The 6,615-nt window shown below is 36.6% G+C and overlaps 1 non-coding gene across 1 annotated transcript; it reads left to right on the top strand.

Moving 5' to 3' along the window:
* Nucleotides 1-2,903: 2,903 nt before the first annotated feature.
* Nucleotides 2,904-3,029, top strand: LOC111812557. Its single transcript, XR_002818043.1, has one exon. It is a non-coding gene; the product is annotated as a U6atac minor spliceosomal RNA (small nuclear RNA).
* Nucleotides 3,030-6,615: the final 3,586 nt, after the last annotated feature.

The raw sequence follows: 6,615 nt of genomic DNA, 5'->3' as shown, positions 1-6,615 counted from the left end.
GTTGTGGGGATCGAACTACAGCAAACTGAGGCTGCCAGCATTGTGGAAGCAGTCACTTAAAGAACTGAGCTAGGGCTGGGCCCCCGCAAAGAAATATATTTAAACCAAGTCTGTGAAATGACCTTTGTGGATGTCTATAGAGTATTCCACTACAAGATGTCATAATACATATTCTTCTCAACTGCACATGGAATGTTCTCCAAAAATAGACCACATACTAGCCCACAAAACATGTTAAAATAAATGTAGAGGAATTTAAATCACTCCTTGCACATTATCTTAGCATAGTGAAATGAAACTGCAAATCAACAACAAAAGAAATCACAAAAACTACACAAACACATGGATGATAAGCAACACACTGAACTACCAACGGGTCACGGACGAAATTAAATGTGAAATTACAAAGTATATCCAACTTAGTGATAATGCTCACACTACATACTGAAACTTATGGGATGCAATAAAATCAGTACTAAGAGGGAATTGTATAGCACTGAATTCTCACATCAGGAAAACAGGATGAGCACACATAAACAACCTAATATTGCACCTGAAGCTTCTAGAGAAGGAAGAACAAATCAAACCCAAGCTCATATGGAAAAAAAATTCTATTGGGCACTCGGGACCTCATGCCAAGAAAAGCCAGAAATAGTTGCTGTTTTCATAGAACTTGGGCAATTTGAGAGGCCATTGTGAAATGATAACACAGGTAAAGGTTTAGTTGCAAAGTGTAGTAGAAGGTAAGGATGTTTTGAGACCTTCAGCTAAGGAACTTATCCAGAAATAAAGGTGGCCAGAGAAAACTTTTCTGAGAAAATGACATTTGATCTGAGATACATTGCCATTGAATGATTTCAACTTCATAGGCCTATGGTAGGGACCAGGTGTGGACATTTCAGAAAACCTCCTAGGTACAGCTTCTAAGGTACAGTTAAAATGGTGACCCTCTCCTCACTGAGGGTTTCCAGCTGTATTATCATACAAATTGCCTTGGATAGTGCCAAAGCTCAGATTCTGACTCAGAAAATCAACTGTGCATCTTCAGGATGCCCTCCTGGAACACCACCTCTACCAATCTGTGCACAGCAACACGAGAAGGAGCTTTGCACTGCATCAGCCTGAACACCCTTCTCCTGACCACAAAGTCCATTCTAAATTAGGAGCAGATTTGGAAACCACCTCTTGGCTCCAGTGATATGGACTACAGAACCTGATCAGGCAAACACTTCAGCTCAGTGAAGCAGATATTGTTCAGCTATCTCCTGAATGTGTTCTCCACAGATGCTCTGTGCTGTGTTGTTGAGAGGGATGTGTGTGAGTGTGCTTTGGTTTTCTCCTGCCCTATGGACAGGGTCTGCCCTAAGGGAAGAATCTACATGTAAGTCACCTTTGTGGCCTCTGCCTATCACCATGTAGCCATTGTAAATTTAACGAATTTGTACTAAAAAATGCCAAATCTATTCAGGCAAGTCTTCCTGCCAGTTATAAAGATAAAGTAGATTTAAATTACCTTTGGACACGAACTTTTCATTTTCACTTACCATGAATATAGGTGGCACCATTTAAGTTTGTCATATACCTCATCACACAGTCCCAAGAAAATATAAAAATGATATTAACAGAAACTGCACATTGTAAACTGTGAAGTGTCACAGAATTTCAGGTGTCATGATACTAAAGTAATAATAGGAAGATACTTTTAGTTAACTTCTCAGTAATTTGAAAAAAAAACTATAGGGAGAAGTTGGGTTTTTTAAAATAAGAAAATTACCTGATAAGCATGATTTTGGGCCATAGAAAACAGGTCTTTTTTTTTCCTGAGATATATTCCAATTCCACAGCTTTATTATAAGCTTTTCAAGGATGGAACTTTAATAACTAATTTTTGAATCATTATTTAGTACTATTATTAGGACTTGCGTTCACAGGAGTTTTGAAGATCGATGGTAATTATTACAAAGAGGGCAAAGAGTGTGCCAGAATGGTGATATTTATTGCAAGGTCAAGGGATAATTCTCCTCAGAAATCTGTCCTGTCCTAGTCAAAGCATCACACACCAATTTTCTGTGTTAACTATAAATCCAATGAACTGATAGTTTGTAATTAAAACAACAAAATAATACTTATAGCGTGTTACCGTAGGCACTTTACATATATTGACTCATTTAAAATTCAATGATTATTATTAACTGAAATTTACTGGCTTGACCCCAAGGTTCAGAGAAGCTAAACTAGAAAATGATCTCTTTCAAGGAGTGGCATATTTTTGAGATACTACATTAAAATGAGAGTATTTCAGGGAGGCAGTGGAATGGAGCAAAAACTATGGCTGTGGAATCAGACACATGCACATGAGAATACTTATTTGGTTGCTAATTCTCTGCAAATTCTTGGGTAAATCACCAAACCTCTCAGGAATGCAGTTTTCTGATCTAAGATACAGGCTAAAATGATATATTCTGTTTAATTTACTTACAGTATTGCTCATCTTGGCTTGGGAGTGACAGTCAGGCATGGATAAGGTAGACTTCTGTGACTAATGTGATCAGATCAGGCAATTGTCTCCCCTCCCCACTTCTTATGTATCTGTGCCAGTTCAACTGCTTACACATGTGAACTAAACTACTAAACTTTTTCCCTCAGGTATTGTTTCCATCACTCTGGTAAAAGGCATTGGTGATCCTAAATTGCAGAACAGTTACACAAGTTTGTGGCCCATAGTCTTGTGGGAGGCAGTGAGGCAGGGAGGGAAGAAGAGAGGGAGGGGAGAGAGAGAGAGAGAGAGAGAGAGAGACAGAGACAGACAGAGACAGAGAGACAGACATAGAGAGAGAGACAGAGACGAAGACAGAGACAGAGAGAGACAGAGAGACAGAGACATAGAGAGAGACAGAGAGATAGTGTTGTATGAAAGGAGAGAAGGTTAGCACTCCACATGACAAGGATGGGAGAGGCCCGTGGGACTGACAACATGCATATGGTTAAGGCATTACCAACTACTTCATGGCATTTAATCACTGTTTTTCTGTATACAAGAAACACACTTACATCATAAAGAAATTCATAGGCTGAAAGTCAAAAAATGGAAAACAATACTACACACCCCAGCACCTCAGAAAAAAGCAGAGGTAGTAATCCTGTTTGCAGACAGTCTCAACTTCAAACCAAAAATGATCAAATGAAATAAAGAAAGCCACTACATACTGGTTCAGAGAAAAATTCAAGAGGAAGAGGTAACACTCAAATACATACGCACCAAGCATGGGAGCACCCAACTATATAAGACAAATCTTAATCAACATGAAAAATCTAATATCCAGTACCACAACCTTAACAGGAGACCTTCACACCCTCTTATGCCAAAAAGATAGGCTGAGTAGACAAAAAATTAGCAAAGAATTAGCAGAACTGAACAAAAACTTGGAACAAATGAAGTTAATGGACATATACAAAGTGATCCACCCAACCAAAGCTGAATATGGGACATTTTGAAAATCAGATCACATACTAGTCCATAGGAATGCTTAAGTATATGCAAGAAAACAGAAATTATCCCATGCATATTATCTGACCACAGTGCAATGACACTGGAAATAAATGACAAAAGAAATCAGAAAAATGCCATACAACACATGGAAATTAAACCACTTCCTCCTCAGCAAACAATGGGTCACAGATGAAATTAAACAATATCTACAATTCAATGAAAATTCAAGGACAACTTATCGGAATTTATGGGATGCATTGAAAGCAGTTCTTACAGGGAAATTTATAGCTATGAACTCACACATTAGGAAAACAGAATGGGAACAAATAAATACCATAATGCTGTACCTCCAACATCTATAAAAAGAATAGCAAATGAAACCCAAATCCCAAAGACAGGAGAAAATGATAAAGATTAGAGCAGAAATTAATTCAATCAAGATGAAGAAAATAATATAAAGAATTAATGAATCAAAAAGATGGTTCTTTGAAAATTAAATAAAATTGATAAGTCCCTAGCTAACCTCATGGAAAAGAGGAAAGAAAAAAATCTAAATTAAAGCAATAAGGAATGAAAAGGGTGAAATTACCACAGACCCTGTGGAAAATCAGAAGATCCTCAATAGCTACTTTGAAAATTTTTACTCTCACACAACAGAAGACACAGAAGCAATGGACTGATTCCTAGAAAGGTACAAATTGCCAAAACTGAATCAAGAAGATATAAGAACTCTCAATAACGCAGTAACAGTCAATGAAATTCAAAATGAAATAAAACCTTATCGACAGATAAACGTCAAGGCCTGATGGATTCATATCTGAATTCTATAAGAAATTTACAGAAGATATAATCCCAATACTCCTCAAAATTGTCAGTGAAATTAAAAAGGAAACGATCTTCCCAAATTTATTCTTGCAGGCAAATATTATACTGATAACAAAACTAGGGAAAGACACAACTAAGAAAGAGAACTACAGGCCAATGTCCCTCATGAACATAGATGAAAAACTCCTCAATAAAATCCTAGTAAATAGAATACAGCAAATCAAAGGAAGATTATATACTATGACCAGGTAGAATTCATCCCAGGGATGCATGGATGGTTCAATATGTGCAAGTCTATAGATGTAATACATTATATCAATAGAGTCAAATCTGAAAACCACATGATCATCTCAATTGAGGCAAAAAAGGCTTTTGACAAAGTCCAACACTCATTCCTGTTCAAAGTCCTACAGAAAATTGGAATAGAAGACCTCTATTCAATCTGATAAAAGCCATCTATGACAACGCAACAGCTAACATAATTCTAAATAGGGAAAAACTGAAATCTTTTACTGTCAGATCTGGTACAAGACAATGATGTCCTCTATCACCCCTACTATATAATATAGTTCTGGAATCATTAGCTAGAGCCATTAGACAACAGAAAGAAATAAAAGGAATAATAATAGGTAAAGAAGAAGTTAAACTATCATTATTTGCAGATGACATGATACTCCACCTGGAAGACCCAAAAAACTCCACCAAGAAACTAGTAGAATTGATACATGAGTTCAGTAGCATAGCAGGATTCAAAGTCAGTACCCAAAAGTGAATAACATTCCTCTACACAGGGAACAAACACAATGAGAGGGAAATTAGAGACACAATATCTTTTACAATAGCACCACAGGAAATGAAATACATAGGAACTAATCTAACTAACATACTCGATCTACTCAAAGAATATTACAGTACTCTGAAAAGAGAGATCATAGAAGATTTCACAAAATGGAAAGATATTCCGTTTTGGGGTTAGGAAGAACCAACATTGTGAAGATGGCTATACTCCTAAAATGGCTATACAGATTTAATGCAATCCCTATGAAACTATCATGAACATACCTCACAGAGCTGGAGAAATTATTCATAAAATTTATTTTGAACCAGAAAATACCTAGAATAGTAAAGTCAATCCTGGGTAATAAAGACAAGGCAGGAGGCATTACAATTCCTGACTTGAAATTATACTACAAAGTTACTGTGATAAGTTAGAATGGTATTGGCAAAAAAAATAGTCCTGAGCATGAAAGGAATACATTGTAAGATGCAGAAGCAACTACTAACACACTCAGCCACCTTCTCTTCCACAAAGTAGTCAAACATGCTTGCTCAAAGAAAGATGGCCTCTTTAACAAATGATGCAGGAAAAATTGGCTCTATATGCTGAAAAATAAAACTTGACCCAGGTCTATCACCATGCACTAAACTAAAGTAAAAATTGATTAAAGATCTAAACATTAAAACAGAAACACTAAATCTCCTAGAAGAGAAAGTAGCAGGAACTCCTGAAGACATAGGGGCAAACAGTTCATGAACAAAAATGAAACTGCATGGGTAATACTTGCAAGAATTAAAAACTGGGGCCTCCTCTTATTGAGAAGTTTTTGCATATCAAATGAAAATATCAACAAAGTGAAAAGACAACCCACAAATTTGAAAAAAATCTTAACTAATAAGAACTCAGACAAAGGTCTTCTATGCAGAATTTTTAAGAACTAAAAAATATTAGAGCCCCAAAATTAAAAGGCCCAGTCCAGAAATAGGCATTCAAGATGAACACACACTTCTCAGAGGATGAAATTAAAGAAGTGAATAAATATATGAAAAAATGCTCCACATCACTAGCCATCCGTGAAATGCAAATTAAAACAACATTGAGATATCGTCTCACTCCGGAAATAATGGCTATCATAAAGAAATCACCCAACAACAAATGTTGGAGAGGCAGTTGTGAAAAGGGAGCCCTTCTCTACTGCTAGTGGGAATGTAGACTGGTGCAACCATTATGGAAATCAATGTGGAGACTCCTTAGAGAACTTGGACTGGAAATCCCATTTAAACCAGCTATTTCTCTCCTGGAAATTTTCCCGGAGGATCTGAAAGCATCATATCATAGGGATATATGTGTGCCTATGTTTATAGCAGCACAATTTGTGATAGCCAAATCTTGGAAACAACCAAGATTCACATCACCTGAGGAATGGATGAAAACGATGTTGTAATTTTATACAATGCAGTATTATTCAGTTATAAAGAATGATAAACTTGAAGCCTTTATATTGAAGTAGGCCAGGGAGATG

This window comes from Octodon degus, unplaced genomic scaffold, assembly GCF_000260255.1.
Source record: "Octodon degus isolate 3935 unplaced genomic scaffold, OctDeg1.0 scaffold00129, whole genome shotgun sequence".
Classification (NCBI taxonomy): domain Eukaryota; kingdom Metazoa; phylum Chordata; class Mammalia; order Rodentia; family Octodontidae; genus Octodon; species Octodon degus.
The sequence above is the reverse complement of the archived record's forward strand: the minus strand, read 5'-3'. Positions and strand labels throughout refer to the sequence as shown.